The 15589-nt window shown below is 61.0% G+C and overlaps 1 protein-coding gene across 3 annotated transcripts in view; it reads right to left on the bottom strand.

Annotated features, from left to right (window-relative positions):
- Nucleotides 1-15589, bottom strand: part of RAI1 (retinoic acid induced 1) — a 106958-nt gene that overhangs the window by 58771 nt on the left and 32598 nt on the right. For all 3 annotated transcript variants that reach the window (XR_008713010.1, XM_055576309.1, XM_055576307.1), the window contains one exon: nucleotides 8090-8223. The gene's annotated coding sequence lies outside the window, so the exon portion shown is untranslated. The remainder of the gene's footprint in view (nucleotides 1-8089; nucleotides 8224-15589) is intronic.

The following is a 15589-nucleotide window of genomic DNA, read 5'->3' as shown; positions in this document are numbered from 1 at the left end:
GTGTCACTGGGGACAAGCTCTGGCCTGGTCTGTGGTCTTCAGCCTGAGTCTCTGGCCCCTCCAGGGTGGGCAGTCTGCTCAGGCGAGTGTGTTGGGGTATGAAGTGGGGGACGGGGAGGGTAGGACAGCAGAAAGCTTTTCACTTCTAGGAGATGGCTCGGATGCTCTTCTGTCAGATGGGGTGACAGTCAAGCCCCCCGCCCCGCAGCGTGAGAGGCTGAGGGACCTGCAGGACGAGTGATGGGGGGGAAGGAAGTCCCAGAGGTCACAGCCCCCCTCCCCGCAGGGTCTGCCCTGTTGGCCACCCCTACTGTCCAGGCTACAGGAAACCCCAGGACAATCGGAGCCCCGGACAGGTGGGTAGATCCCCAAGGAGGGGCGATCCTGCCGAGTCGCGTGGCAGGTGATGCCAGGTGATGCCAGGTGGCCGACCCCCTCCAGCCACCACACTGTGAGCCGTGATGCCAGGACCCCTGCCCCTCCCCAGACAGAGGGAGGGGTGGGAAGATCTGCCCAGCCTGGACGTCATCCTGGTCTTCCCTGCTAAGACTCTTACTGGCCCCGAGGACCTTGTCCCACAGGGGCCTCCTCTGGGCCTTGGTTTCTTCCTCTGAAAGACGCAGACAACAGGAAATCTTCCTTCACAGGGAGTTTGAAGACAGGAAACAGCTAAGTGCTGGGGCCCAGCAGAGGGAGGTCACACAGAGAGGATGCTCTGAACAGCAGGACTCCAGGTACCGGTCCTCTGTCCACTCCCCCGGCCTACCACCCTGACTCTTCCTGCCCTCTCTGGGCCCCTCCTCCCTCTTCCTGCTGAGCTTTCTTTTAGGGAATTATCATCTGCTGGGCTTTAATTACTGGTCCCGGAGGCCCACCACCTCCCTCACCAGCCGAGACTCTGTAATCCCTCTGGCTAGGGCATACACAGGCTCAGCTGCAGGCCCCCGCCTCCCTGGGGAACGGCGCCCCAGGTCTGCACAGCAGCTCCCAGCTCCGGGGGCAGGAGGCCACAGGAGGAGGAAGTTCCCTCCGGTCCACATGCCACAAGCAAGGACTGGGGAGGCGGCGTTCTCAGGGAGCACACTCAGGCCCTGGCGGGTCACTCTGGTCCTCGCTCTGCTCCAGTGGGACCCCGCTGGACCCAGACTCCTTTCAGCCTCCACCCCGGACTCCAGCTCTCCTGCTCCCAGAGCCCTCTACTCCAGGCCCTGTCCCACCTCCAGGCCGGCTGAAAAGTGTGCTCCTTCCTCCTGGAGACCATCCTGACTCCTTGGGTGCAGGGCCCGAGGAAGGAAATGAGCCTGACCTGTGACCCCGGCGCCCATCAGATGCCCGCCCAGCCTGGCTGTGGGAGCAGCTGGGACCCCAGCTGTGTGTGCAGGAGAACAGGGTAGGTGGGCACTTGGTCCGGTCCCAGTGTGCCCTCCATTTGCAAACCCTCACTCTATGTGGGAGCAGGGCGCAAGTGCATGAGGCTGGCACCATTCTCAAGCCTGAACAGGGGGCGGTGACAGTGACCCCCGGGTAACAGCGATGAAACCTGGAGGCTGCAAATGGGGCCTGTGCTCTGAATCTGGCCACAGGCGAGTTGCCAGCCTAGGTGACAGCACACCCAAGCCAGACATCACGTGAATATCTGAGTTCCAGTTCCTAAGAAGGTGAGGGAACTGGAACCTTCCTAAGAAGGTGCAGCTGCTGGGCTGCATCCCCAAAGGCCACCTGTGAAAGCTGAGCTGCAGCGCCCGCCCTCAGAAGCTCTGCCCACTGGCCCCGTGGGGGCTGGAGGGTGGAGACCCTGGAGCTGTGCAGACCCGAGCTCATCCTTGGTCACTCTCCCGGGGTGACATGCCTGCGGATAAGCAGGGCCTCGGCGTGAGTGACGGAGGGGACGGGAAGCACCTCTGGCCCGGGGAGAGGCAAGAAGGCTGATACCACGTGGGTCGAGGTGCTTAGGGGACGGAACCCCGCAGGGGCACCTAAGCAGGCAGGGTCTCCTCCAGCTTCGGGACGAAAGGCTTTTCCTGGGAGGAGCCGACATCTGCCTCTCTCTGTCTCCCTGAGTGCTGCCCTTGAGAAAAAACAGAGAACCTTTCTGGTCCCATCCGTGCCTCTAACTCCTCATGACACCGTTTCTGGCCCCAGAACCCTCCCATGGCCAGGCTTCCCTCAGACTGTGGGACCTGATCCAGCAGGAACAGCCCCCCTTTGCAGACTCTCTGCCTTTGGTAATGGAGCTTCGGGTGAGTCCAGCGAATGTCTGAGTCCCCTGGAGGCACTACTGAGAGGACAACCACCTCAACCCAGTCGGCTTCCCAGAAATCCTGAGGGAGCAGCAGTGCGTCTCCCTCCCAGAGGCCACCAGACCCAGGGCCCCTGCCGAGGCAACACACCGGTGCCTTGAACGGACAGACGCGCCTCTCTGTGCATCTGGGTGCAGCCAAGTCCCCTCCAGTCCACTCCCCTCTGTGGGACGGGTCTTGAACAGACTTGACCTGGTTTTTCTTACCTTCCTGACAGTCTGGTCAGGAAAGAGCTATGCTCCCACTGTACAAAGGGGAAAGGGAGGCTCGAGGAAGCATGAGAGGCCTTGGCTCGTGTGCTCAAGGCTCCTGGGCACACAGGCTGGTGCCCACTGCGTGGAGTGGAAGGGGCAGGGTGGCAGGCCACCTTCTGGACACAAACACCAGGTGTCCTGGTTCACCCGAGTGCCTCCCTCTGGTGAACCACACCACCACCTGATTCTGGGGTGTGGGCTGAGAGTCTCCTGCCTTCTTCTTCCTATGACTACTTGTTCCATTACTGCAGGGCTTAATGGGAGCCAGACAACCAGGCCAGGCAGTGGGACCTGATCCAGACCTTTCCAGAAAGGGCTCGGCAGCATGGACCCAGAAGTGTGGGTAGACCCAGCAGTCTCACAGGGCACCTGTAGCTGGTCTGCCCTGGTCATCAGCCAGAGTGGATGGCCGTGGGAAGGAGGGGAGCACAGCCCACTCCAGCTGGCCAGTCATGTGCTTGCCACATGTCTGGACATCACAGCCCTGCACCCCGTGCAGCTCGGACCTCAGAATGAACAACATAAGGAGTGCTGTGAGAATGACAAGGCCTACCCTTGGGCACCTCAGCTTCCCAGGGGCCATGCAGAGGGAACACCCCTCATCATGGAAGTCTGGGGGCAGCTGGTAGCTAGAAGGGAGTCTGGGTCTTGGGAATAGAGGACTTGGTCCCCAACCTCTGGCTCCATGACCTCAAGCATGCCACTTCTCTAAAAAGCCGGAACCACAAATGCTGACTCGCAGGATCTGGGCAAACAGGCCCAGTGCCCGGCACAGAGGAATAGGGATCCACAGGGCTGGTAGTGCCATCCCTACACACACAGAGGCACAAATAGGTGTGCACACACACAGCACAAAGACACAGCATAAAATGCCCAAATGTCCACACTCACAGGAGGACGGCTCTAAACCTCAACCTCTTGGCAGGAGCTCCATGGACCTCAGAGGACACAACCAGGGGTGAGTGTCTTCAAAATTCAAACCAAAAGCTCAAATCAGCTGTGGGCACGTACCCCCAGTGCCTCGCCACCTGCCCCCCAGGGCCGCTCCCCTCCAGGGGCCAGGTCCCAAGCCGGCCCTGCCGCAGTGGGACCCAGGGACCCTGCCACGTCCTGCCTCTCTCGCCGCAGCCCCAGCCTCTTCCTGGCTGGGGGACGTGAGCAGGAATGGCTCAATCAGGATATAATCATTTTTAATTAACGTGCGGATCATTTCACAGGCTGATCTCCTTGGAGACCAGAGGGAAGATGGTCTTTTAAGAATTTCTTTGCCTCCCCCCACCCCCCTCCCAGTCGAAGGCCGCCCCCCAGTTCACCCACCCAGCTGCAACCTTGAAAGCGGCACAGAAGCCTGGTGCCTGCATCCCTCTCGGGGCCATTAGGAGGAGCAGTGTGTGCCCACACACAGATAGACACACACGTGCCCAAGCTCGAGGGTGCACTGTCCCCCGGAAACGCACACGGGATCAGAGACCCATAGACATGTACACACAGGGACACACACAGATTCACACACACACAGGTATGCATGCACGCATATGTGCCCGAGAATATAAAAACAGGGCCCGAGGCACACAGAATACAAGGGCGTACACACCCAGGCTGGCAGGCATACCGACCCCCAAGAATACATAAACAGGATCAGACACACAGACATATGCACACGCAGGCACACGGGAAGGCGTCCAAGTTGAGACACAACAGAAAGGCCCAAATACCCACATTCACGGAAGGGCTCCTTCCAGGGGTGACACAAGGCCCTTGTCCTCGTGATGAGAAGTCAGAGCCATAATCACCTCACCCCACACGCACCCCTGGCCCTGGCCTCTGACATGGGGTGCCCCACCACCTGCCCCACCGGAACCTGTGACCAAAGGAGCTGCCGCCTCCCTGCCACCCACCTGGTCTGGATCCTCCTGAGCCCCCTAAAGAGCTGTTCCACTCCACCTTGACCAGGGCACACAGCTCTGAGCAGCCCTAGCTCCCCCACTGGGAGCCCTGCCCTCAGTCGCTCCCATGGGTGCGCAATGGGCCTGGGGGGCGGGGGCTTCCTCTCTCCTTTTGCTTTAACCAGATTCCTTCCTTCCCCATTTTCTCCCCCACCATTCTAATTCTTTTCTTTCTCTCCAAGCATCTCTGCTCCCAACCTTCCTTTCCTCTCCTCTTTCTCCCCTCCCTTTCCCTTCCTCCCCAGGGACCTGCTGGGGTCAAGCCAAGCCAGAGGGAGCAGCTGAGATGTCGCTGGTCTTTCCCCTCTCCCCCGCTGCAGGGTCTGTGCCAACACCCGCCCCAGCCCCAGAAAAGACCCAGAATTACTAGGACTGAAGGCCAGGGCAGGGGCACGACCAAGGGGGTCCTCTGACATCTGCCGTCCCACTCTCTCTCTGCATCTGCTTTGGCTCCTCAGCTTTTCCTCCTGAAAAATGTGATGGCAGAGAGGAAGGGGGAGCCATGGGGCAGGGGCAGCAGGGAATCCACTGCTGGCCAATCACAGGCTGGCACCTTGGGTGGCCCCAGGCACCGTAGACATTGTGGCCATAGCCAATGTGTGAGACAAAAGGGCTAAGGAGCCTGTCTGGTGCTCCAGACATCAACATCAGAGGTGAGTGGGTGCTCCTCCTCTCCTGGGGTCTCAGTGCTCCCGTCTGTGAAATGGGCAAGGCCAGCCTACAGGACCCCCTCTTCCTGAATTTGGAAACCAAAGGGCGAATCAGCACCCTGTTCTTGGCTGCTATGTGACCTTGGAATTCACTTCCCTCTGGGCTCCCGTTCCTTCTTGTCAAAGGAGGGAGTTCAGACAGGTGATTCACTGCCGAGGCTCTTTCAGTTCTGAAAGAAGGTTCTGGATTGTGGAGAGGAAGTGTAACAGTGTCCCACTTATCAGGGGAAAAAAGAGGAGCCTGTTTCTTCCACTGCAGGCGTGAGCAGCGTCATTTTGAGGAAATCGTCTTAAACATCAAAAAAAAAAAAAAAAGCTCTCCACACGAAGAAATCCACTACCTCGTTCATCAGGGGCAACCAGAACATGGAACAAAAGGGGAATATTAAGTAAATGGTGGCGCATCCACCCGATTGGAAAAGCCTGAAGACAGTAACCGCGGTGTTTATGAAGAGTTGGTTACAAAACAGGAAAAGGCTCCCATGAGCGCCAACGAAGAGAGCAGGATATACGTCTGAACAGAGAGAGTGCCGACAAGTCGCTAAAAAACAACCCAGCCACCAAGCCGAAAAGACTGCGGAAAACGACATCAAAATACTAACACTGTCACAGCCCACCGAGACTATCCATAACCTTTTTTATTTTTCTCTATTTTTCAGATTTTCCCATTAATCATATTTTAAAACATAAATATTGAAAAATCATTTTAAAAAAATGAACACCTCCAATTGAGAAACTTTCCCTTTCCATTCATTTATTCATTCATTCATTACTGGTTCATTCATCCCTGTGTCTGTCCAGCCAAAGCCCAGTGTCCATTGTGGCCAGGTCCGGCTCTCACCTGCAGGAAAGGGAACCAGTGGAGGAGGAAGACGCGCCCCCCCCCCCAGGAATGCACCCGGGGGCATGGACCCTACAGGGGCTCTAGTGAGTAGAAACCAATCCTGCCTTCCTGTGACCTCCCAGGCTGGCCCTCAGCTGTGAGGATCTCAGGGTCTAGCCTTCCGGTCAGAAACCGACCTTCACGGTGCGGCTGCAGGAGTGGGGAGAGTCCCCCCACGAGGCCATAGGCTCCGGCTGCACCAGCTTTCCCAGGCTCTCCCACTGCAGCACCTTCTCTGGGCTCAGAGGGAGGTCCTGAGAAGGCACCCCTCCACCTGGTGGGAATACAGGGTGGGAACATGCTGTGAGCTCAAAGGGTCCCCACTGCAGCCTCCTGGGTTGGGGCTGACAGGGTCCGGGGAGGATTAACTCTCTCCACGCCTGGATGGAGCCACAGAACAGCCTTCCCGTGCCGCCCCCCACCCCCACCCCCACCCCCACCAGGATCCCCTCTTTGAATAGAAGGATTTCCTTCACCTGCCGGGGCTGGCAGTCCCATCCCTGGGCCTGCTCCCTACCCTAGGAAGAAAAGGGGGGGCTGCTCTCTGGAACGTAATGAAGACAGATTTCCACGGGCTCTCTGCCCCCACTCCCACTCCAACTAGCCTTGGCCCTTTCCACCCCGCCCCTCCCCGCAAGGCGCAGAGGGATGGAGCGCTCTCTGTGCAGAGACCCCGCTGACCCTGCGGTCCCCACTCTGCGTTGAGCCCCCCCAGGCCTGCGGTCCCCAGAAATTTTCTAGGGTAGCACTCACATCGCAGTGCCCAGGCGGGAAAGGAGAAGTTCCCACCCCCTTCTCCCCGCCCCCAGCCCCTAGGGGAGGGGCGAGGGTCGGATCTCCGGGTCAAGGAGCAGCGCCTGCTGTGGACCGCAGGAGACAAACACCCCGTCACACACACACACTCACACACACACACACATCACCCTCAGGATCACCTCTGAAGCCCGCATTGTACGGGAGGGGGGGGGAGTGGCTGATGGGGGGAGGGGGACTCGACGTGCCTCCACTCACCAGCCAATCACCAACCCCAAGAGAGGCTGGAACCCGCGACCCCGGCCCCCCGAACCCGAGCCTCGGGTGGCCACCGCGCACCCCACCCCGCCCGACCCACCCGATGTCAACGTCTCTAACCCAAACAAGCCCCACCCCCAAGAAGTCCCCGCTCCGGGTTCCTGGGGTTAGCAGCCCCCGCTCCCCACCCCCCCCAGACCAAGCTCCGACCTCTCCCCACAACCGCACAGGCGCGAGGTTTCATTGTCAGCCTGGCCACTGGGGCGCGCGCGAAGCGGGGGTGCCAGGGCAGGGGACTATCGCAGCCAGTGGGGAGGGGTCTCCGGGGGAAGTGTTCGGAGCCGCTCCTCCTGCCCGGTCCAGATCCGGAAGCCGCCGGGGGAGGAGGAAGGCGGGGGCGGGGAGAGCGCGACCTCGGTGCTCGCGGGCGGCGAGGCGGGGCCCAGGCGGCCGGAGTGAGCGCCCGAGGCGTCGGGGGCGCCGAGTCCCCCGGGAGGCTGCGCTCTAGGGAAGTTTCCCACCGGTGGCCCGGAGCAGGACAGGGCGCGCAGCCGACCCTCCCCGCCTGACCAGCTCCGCGGCGCAGACTGCGAACTTGAGCAAAACTCCTTCCTCCCCGCGTCCCTCCCCTCCGGTCCGCGGCCACCAGCCCCGCCATCTCAGCCCTCAGCCTTCGGCCTGTGCCACGGTCGCCAAGACCTCTCACCAGTGTGTGGTGGAGAGAAGGGGAGGGGGAAATGCCCAGCACAACCAAACTGCGGCCAAAAAAAAAAAGAAATTCCTTCTGAGACCGATTCCCTCAACGGGTGTGGAAAACCCGTGGAAAACCCCAAACAGGCAGGTCTGCAACTCCAGCCAAGACCGCGGCGCGGTAGGAGGGGTGCCGGGGGCGGGCGGAGACCCCGGCCGGCAGCCTCCTCGGGAGCCCTCGCGCCCGGATCGTCCCCCCACCCACCAAGACACAAAGCTTCGCCGCCAACAATACCTGCGGGCTCCTCCTGGGTCTCCCGGGCGCGGGCGCTGCGCGTCTCGCCGCCTCCCTTCCCCGCGCGGCCTCTCCTCCTCTGCTCGCGCGCGCTGTCCCCTCGTCTCTTCCAGAACGCGGCGGCCGGATGAGATCTTTGGGAGAAAAAAATGTGAGCGCTCGCACGATTCCTTTCTCTCCGCCCGCCGTTCGCTCGCTTTTTTCTCCCTCGCGCTCCCGCGCGCGCCGCGCCTCTCGCGCCCCGTGTTTCCTTTTCAGCAGCCCCTGCGAGCGCCCTCAGTAGCCATTATTCACGGGCCACCGGGGGACAGGAGGTAGAGACCGCCCCATGGCCGCATCCACTCGCCAAGCGCGATGCGGGCGCGGGGCGCGCGCGGGGAGGGGCGCGCGATGAGGGGCTTGGCTGCGCGCAGCCCGCGCCCCAGACGCGGGGGAGGGGAGGAGGCTGAGGGGGCAGGAGGGAGGGGGCGGGGGAGGACTAGGAGCTGAAGGGAGCGGGAGGAGGGGGCGCCGGGGAGACGCTCCGGCGGCTCTCACCGCGGGGCTCAGGGTCACTGGTTAGGAAGCTTAGGGACCCGGGGCGGTCGGGGGCTGGGGGGGTGGTAAGTGTCTTCGTGCGCGCGGGCGCGCGCGCGCGTCAGAGAAGGAAGGGGAGGGAGGGGACGCTTTAATATTTTCCCAGTGACTTACGAGCCCGTGGGTGAGCTCCTGGCTGCGCGCTCGGGTCCGTGTGTTTATCAGTGTGGCTGTGTATTTCTGGTCTGCCCCCGTGTGAATGTCACGGGGCGTGGGGGCCTGCTGCGAGCTTGTGAATGTGCTTCTGGGTCTCGGGGGGACTAAGCGATGCGGTGCCTGCGTGGGGTTGTTTGTGTGCGATTGTTTATCAAGGGCTGCGGGACTGCGCCTGTGTGGGCCGTGTCTGCGTGAGGTTGTGCGCGTATGGGATTGTGTCTGCGTGGGCCCGAGTGTGTCTGAGGGGTGTCGTGTCTACGTGAGGGCTTGTTTGCGTGAAGCTGCGGTTGTAGGGGCGGGGGACCAGCGAGGGGTTGGGGTGCGCCCGCACGCGGTCTTGTGTGGGACTAGCGGGGCAGTGTTCTGTGTGCGGGGCCGAGGCCTGGCTGGAGGAGGGGGTCCGCGTGGCGCCAAGGACCGCACCGCCGCAGAGGCACGAACAGGCCGCTCAGGGGTCCCAGCACAGCGCGGCGAGTGGTGGCGGAGGAGAGAAGGCGAAGACCCGGGGACCCGCATCCCGCCCCCCCTCCGACCCCCGCTCCAGAGACGCAGTTTAGAGATCCTGGCACTGGCCGGCCCCGCGGTCCTAGAGGCACCGGGTTTGGAGGACTCGACCGGGCCGGGGAGACACCTACGGGCTGGGGGCAGCGGGGACCGAGGCTTGGAGATCCGCGAGCAGCCCAGAAGCGCGCGGCGAGGACTGCCCGCCGAGGCGGGTGGGGGTCCGGAGACGGTGGAGGACCAGGCCGAGACAAAGAAGCGCGGGGCCGGGGCCTCGAGGCGGGACCGTACCTCCGGTTCCCCCGCGGCCGAGGGGCGGGCCCTCCTGGCCCCAGTCCCGGGCCGCCGCCGTAGCGGCCCCAGAGCCCCAGGGACGCGGAATTACGCGCCCCGGGCGGGGCCGAGGTGTGGGGCGAGCGGGGCGGGGGAGGGGGAGGGTTGCGCGTAGCCGGCGGGCGCGGCGCCCCGGGGCTGTGATTGAGCGCCTGGCTGCCCGCCCCTCGCCGGGCTGCTCACCGCCCACGCAGCCATTCATTCATTCATCCGTTCTCTCTCCATCCACCCACCTTCTACCCAAACACGTGTCCGGCCTGTCGTCCGTCCACCCGATTATCGCGCCAGGGATCACACTGACGCGTCAGCGCTGCCTCTCTCCACTTTCCCTGCCCGCCAGCCTGTCCGTGCCACTCTCCTTGGCCCCCACCTCGCGTCCCCCCAGGCCCCTGTCTGTCTGGCATGGGGGAGGAGCGCACCCCACGACCTCTGTCACTCGGTCTTTGCTCTTCAGTGATGGCCAGACCCCGTCCCTACCTACTAACCGCCCCTTCACTAAGGGCTTTGTACATCAGGGCTTCTCCCCGCCCTGCCGGGCCTTCGCAGAGACCTGGTGACTCCCTGGAGGGCAGGGGCCAATACCATATCACACCACTGCTGGAGCGCCTCCTCAGCCCGGCCCCTCTGGGCTGGGCAGGCAGTGGAGGGGAGCGGTGAAGTGGGGGTGGAGGTGACGGGGGTGCATCGAGAACGGGTTTTATGAAGGACTGCTGTGCCTCCAGGTCCTGGGCAGAGGGCTGTGCGGATCCTAGTGGTCCAGAGGTCATTAGGACCCCGGTGGCCAGAACAGTCACCCCAAACCTGCCATTTGTAGGTTGTCAACTGAGAACGAAGAAAACAAGTTCCTGGTCTCTAACCCAGACCTCATCCATCCAAGTGGCCAAAGCCCCTCCACACTGTTCCTTCTGCCTGGGAATCAGCATCTAGCAGTCAGGCGTGGGAAGCACTGGCCAGGAACAGCTTCCAGACTGCCCAGTCCCGAGGGTGGCTGCCTGGTGCCAAGAGCAGACCACTCCCAGAGACAGACCCTCTGCTGACTCCAGGCTTACCTGGTGAGGATGCAGCAAACCCTGAGCACCCCGAGCACCCCCTCCTCTCCAGGCTCTAGCCCCACCCACCTCTAATATGCAGATGCTTAGTCTCTGTCTTCAATTATCTGGCCTGGGAACCAGGGTTACTCAGTCCTGAGACCACTGCGTGCACCATTAAAACAAAAGTCCCAGTTCTTCCTGGGACCCCTGACTCAACCTCAGCGCTGCCTGACCCTCAGCCTGTCTCTATCACATCCTGACTCAGCCACCTCCTCCAGGCAGTCCCCCAACAGGCCAGCTGGCAGGTGGGGAAAAGGGTGGTGGTGGATGCCCCCTTTCCCTCGGGACAAGCACACTCACTCTCCTGCGCTCTTCACCACTGTCTCATTCTCACCGCAGGGCCTTTGCACTTGCTGATCCCTGTGCCTGGAATGCTCTTCCCCACCTTCTAATGTACCACATGTAATGTATGTATTTTGTAGGCGCTTTTGTTTGTCTGCTCACTGGCGCCTCCTCCGTCCCTGGGATGGTACCTGGCACAGATTCAGTAAGTATCTGGTGACTGAATGACTGAGCCTGATCAAGACGCTTCCTCTTCTCTGAACCCAGGGCCCCTCTGGAGAACAATGGGAGGGGATGAAGAACAGTGGGGCAAGGACAGGTGGTATGACTCATCCAAGGTCACTGGAGGGCCCTTGGTGGATTCTGGATTCCGAGTACGTGTCCAAGGGGTTGGGAGAAAGGAGATGGCGGAGCTGCCGCTTATCCCAAAGGAGAACGGAGCCCTTTCCCAGGCAGAGGATAGACGCCCCCACCTGGCCAAGGCCCTTCCAACAGCGCTGTCACGGTAGGGCTCTGCCCATCTCTGACTGAAGCCAGGCTCAGAGCCATCAGAGGGCTTGTCAAGAACACACAGCAGGACAACTGATCCCCACCTGACTGTAAATTTCAGACCCTGGCTCAGTGCCAGGCCCAGAGCAGGCATTCAGGATGCTCTTAGCAAAGCAATGAATGAAGCAACAGTACCAAGATTCAGACTGAGGTGTGCACGGCCCTGGATCCCTTGCTTGTTTCATCAGCCCCTACCAGCGGGATTTGCAGGATGGTGGGCCGGGCCTACCACATGGCAGGTCTTCTGTTCATTCATGCTGAGGGGAGGCTGCCGGGCTGGTTGGCTCCCTGCTCCAGCCAGGGGTCTGAGTCCATGCCCCACCATGTAAGTCCTGCTCCAGGTTTGGCAGCGAGAGGGAGAGTCCCATGGGCCAGGGTGAACATTTACAGTCTCGGTGGGGGGAAGCTGTTTCCTGGGGGGAGACGTGGTCACAGCCTGAGAGCCTGGGCCAGGATGGTGCCCATTCACTTGCCCAGCACTGTCTGAAAAGCCACCTTCCTGCAGACCCTGTGTCCAGGTGCTATTCAGGGTGAAATAATAAATAGGGGCTGAGGAGTGGGGTGCCCAGGCAGACCATGCAGTTGGGGGGCTGGCAGATGCTGGGCTCACTGACAGGCCACTAGGGAAGGGGTTAGCCAGGGCCCACCCTCCTGGTGGGCACGAGAGGCAGAGAAGAGGGACACAGACTCCAGCCATCAGGCCCGGCAGGTGCTACCAAGAGCCTGACGTCTCATTCAAGCTCAGCCCTGGTGTGGGTGACCCCCAGGCCTACTGGGCTTGGAGGGCTGTGGCTCGCGGAGGGAAGGACGCAGCACCAGACGCCTGGTCTGCAGGTGCGCAGGCCTCAGGTCAGAGGTGCACCAGCAATTTCAAGTTTCCATCTTGTCCTCAGCTCAGCCACCCTTCCCATTTCACAGTCGGGTCTCTGAGGGCCAGATGGCTGACTGGCCCCTTGGCACCCATCCACTTGGGCAGTATTTACAGAGCACCTCCTATGTTCCAGGGACCGTTCTACGTTTGAGGAGTCAGAGCAAGGAGCAAGATGGAGCTCCCCTTCTTCCTTGTCGGGACACAGTGTTGTCCATGACACTTAGGTGAGGTGTGCTGCGAGAAATAAAGGAGAGTTTCCCAGGTCACGCAGTGGTAAAGAACCTGCCTGCCAGTGCAGGAGACAAGAGATTCAGGTTTGATCCCTAGGTCGGGAAGATCCCCTGGAGGAGGGCGTGGCAACCCACTCCAGTATTCCTGCCTGGAGAATCCCATGGACAGAGGAGTCTGGTGGGCTACAGTCCATGGGGTCGCAGAGAGTCAGACACAACTGAGTGACCAAGCATGAGCATGGACTGGAAATATGGGGGTGGGGGAGCTGTTTTCCAGTCGATGCCCAGGAACTGGCACTTGAAACAGGTGAGAACAGACCTGAAAGATGAAGGCAGGAGGCAGGCAGCTACCTGGGGGCAGAGCTGCCCAGATGGAGGGGATAGCACAGGTGGAGGCCCAGAGGCTGAGGCAGGGCGAGAACCCTCATGGAGCCGCCAAGGTTGGAGTGCAGGAGCCAAGGGGCACGTGGGAGGAGACGGAGACACAGAAGTGACAGGAGCCACCCACAGGCACTTGTGCATATCTGTGAGGCCCCCAGGTCTCATGAGGCGACAGATGAAGTATCTCTGGAGCAGGCCTCACAGGGTGGGGGCTCAGAGAGCCAACAGGGCATCCAGTTCTGGGTTTATTTTGGAGGATGGGCTGACAGCATTAGCTGTTGTGGGCAGCCAGGTGGGCACGTGGAGTGGGCTCTCCCATGGGCGGACCATTCTCCTACCCCTGTGACTGTCAGTGACCCTCCTGCCCATCTGTCAGCTTAGCCAGCCTCACTTTTAGTGGGTGTGCTGGAACCCTGCCTGATCTGCCAAGTGGTGTCCATGCTGAGCCTCAGTTTCCCCCTTTCATGCATCTGTGGGCAGGCCCACAGCCCTAGGGGCTGGCTGGGGTGGGGTCTGCTCACCTTGTTTGCTGAATGTCAGGCCAAAAGCCAGTTTTTTCTCCCCTGCCTTTGATCTATAAGGGCTTCCCTCATACCTCAGCTGGTAAAGAATCCGCCTGCAATGCAGGATGACCCTGGTTCGATTCCTGGATCAGGAAGATCCACTGGAAAAGGGATAGGCTACCCACTTCAGTATTCTTGGGCTTCTCTTGTGGCTCAGCTGATAAAAAATCCACCCGCAATGTGGGAGACCTGGGTTCGATCCTGGGTTGGGAAGATCCCCTGGATAAGGGAAAGGCTACCCACTCCGGTATTCTGGCCTGGAGAATTCCAGGACTGTATAGCCCATGGGGTCGCAAAGACAGACATGACTGAGTGTTTTAACTTTCACTTCATTCTGTACAACCTTTGATCTCTGCTGGCTGGGCTTTCACTGCCATCTTTCTGTTTGTCCATCCTTCCTTCCTAGACTAGAGCCCACGAGATGAGGTCGTATAGCTTCCGACTCAGACAGGGCAGACCCACCTGCTTTGGACACTGTTCCCTGGGCATGGGACCCAACCGGGAGGCCTCTGACCTCTCTCTCATACACATACCCCTACTGGTAGACCCCTAGCCTCCCTCTGCTGGGGGGTCCCGGCCAGCACACCTGAAGCACCCCTCCCCCACCATCCTCTCTCAGCGTCCAGAGATGCTGGACCATCTCGCTGAGCTTGGAGACCGCATGGCCCTGCCTTCTGAGGGCAGAGGCTGGTGGTTGCGGACAGGGCTCAGTGGGAGAATGAAAAGGAAAGAGGGAAGACAGACAGACAATTGGGAAGCATGGATGAAGTCCAGAGGGTGGGGAAAGGAGTGAGGGTGAGAGACAGGAGCAGAGTGGAGGGCAGTGGGGATGGGGAGAAGGGAGGCTGGAGGAGAGGGCGGGCAGGAGTCTCCAGGCCCCTCTCCCACTCTGCATTCTCTGGAGACGACACTCTTGGCTCCTGACTATGACCATGGTCACCTGCCCCCAGTGCTTCTGGCCTGGCTGGTGTCCCGACTTGGTCCTGGGAGCAGCTCCTTGCAGCCTCATACCTGCCTGGTGCCCAGCGGGGCTCAGAAAGAGGCAGGGTCAGCTGTGTGGCCAGGGCCTCACCAGTCCTCTGCACCAGTGCAGACTGGCCCCTGACCCCCGTTACAGTGCCAGCACCCCCACCCAACCCCAGCCACAGACTGACCATGGACGGACTTCTGACTGCAGCCACAGTCTCAAGCCACAGACTGACCTCTGACCCCACCCCAGCCTGAACCCTGATGCTGGCAGAGGCAAACCATAGTGACCATCTCGTGGACACATTCCTCCAGGGACTATATGGGACAAAGGGCAAAGGCCCACTTCAAGGCCACTCACCCCCCAGATAAGAAGCACCATCAACTCGAGTGACCCCTCACTAAGGCCTCAGACCTGCCCGGGCCAGTGAGTGCAGGCTGGACACACACACATAAGCAGGCCCGGGGCACAGCCCCAACACAGTCCAGCGGACATGCAAAGACACACACGGGTACCAACACAGACGTGTGTACACAGACTGTCCCTACCCCCCGCTCCTCTCGCTGGGACACACAGCCCTCCTGCCTAGGCCCGGGGGTTCCCCAGACAGCCCCCACTTTCTCACGGGCCCTCCCTGGGCCCCAGTGGCTTCCTCTGCCTGCTGGGGTGGGAGCCCAGTAAGAGGCCAAGCGTCGCAACCTCCCTTAGACTCCCCACTTCTAGGAGAGAAAATGCTCACATCACACAGTAGATCCTGGCCATCAAGACCTCCATACACACACACTCCCCTAATCAGACACACACATGCACTGTATGCAGGCCAGGAGACGCACACAAAGCAGGCACACACGTGCAAGGGGCACAGAGCAAGGATACGCAGAGCCTCCTCTCTGTGCTGGCAACACGCGCACACACTCCCACACCCGCCTGACTCACCCGTCCCCTACCCCACGCGCACAGGTGTCTCTACCTCTGGTGGCTCACGTGACCCCTCCAGCCC

The sequence above is a fragment of the Bubalus kerabau genome, chromosome 4, assembly GCF_029407905.1.
Source record: "Bubalus kerabau isolate K-KA32 ecotype Philippines breed swamp buffalo chromosome 4, PCC_UOA_SB_1v2, whole genome shotgun sequence".
In the NCBI taxonomy this organism is placed as follows: domain Eukaryota; kingdom Metazoa; phylum Chordata; class Mammalia; order Artiodactyla; family Bovidae; genus Bubalus; species Bubalus kerabau.
This window is presented reverse-complemented; position numbering and strand designations above follow the sequence as displayed.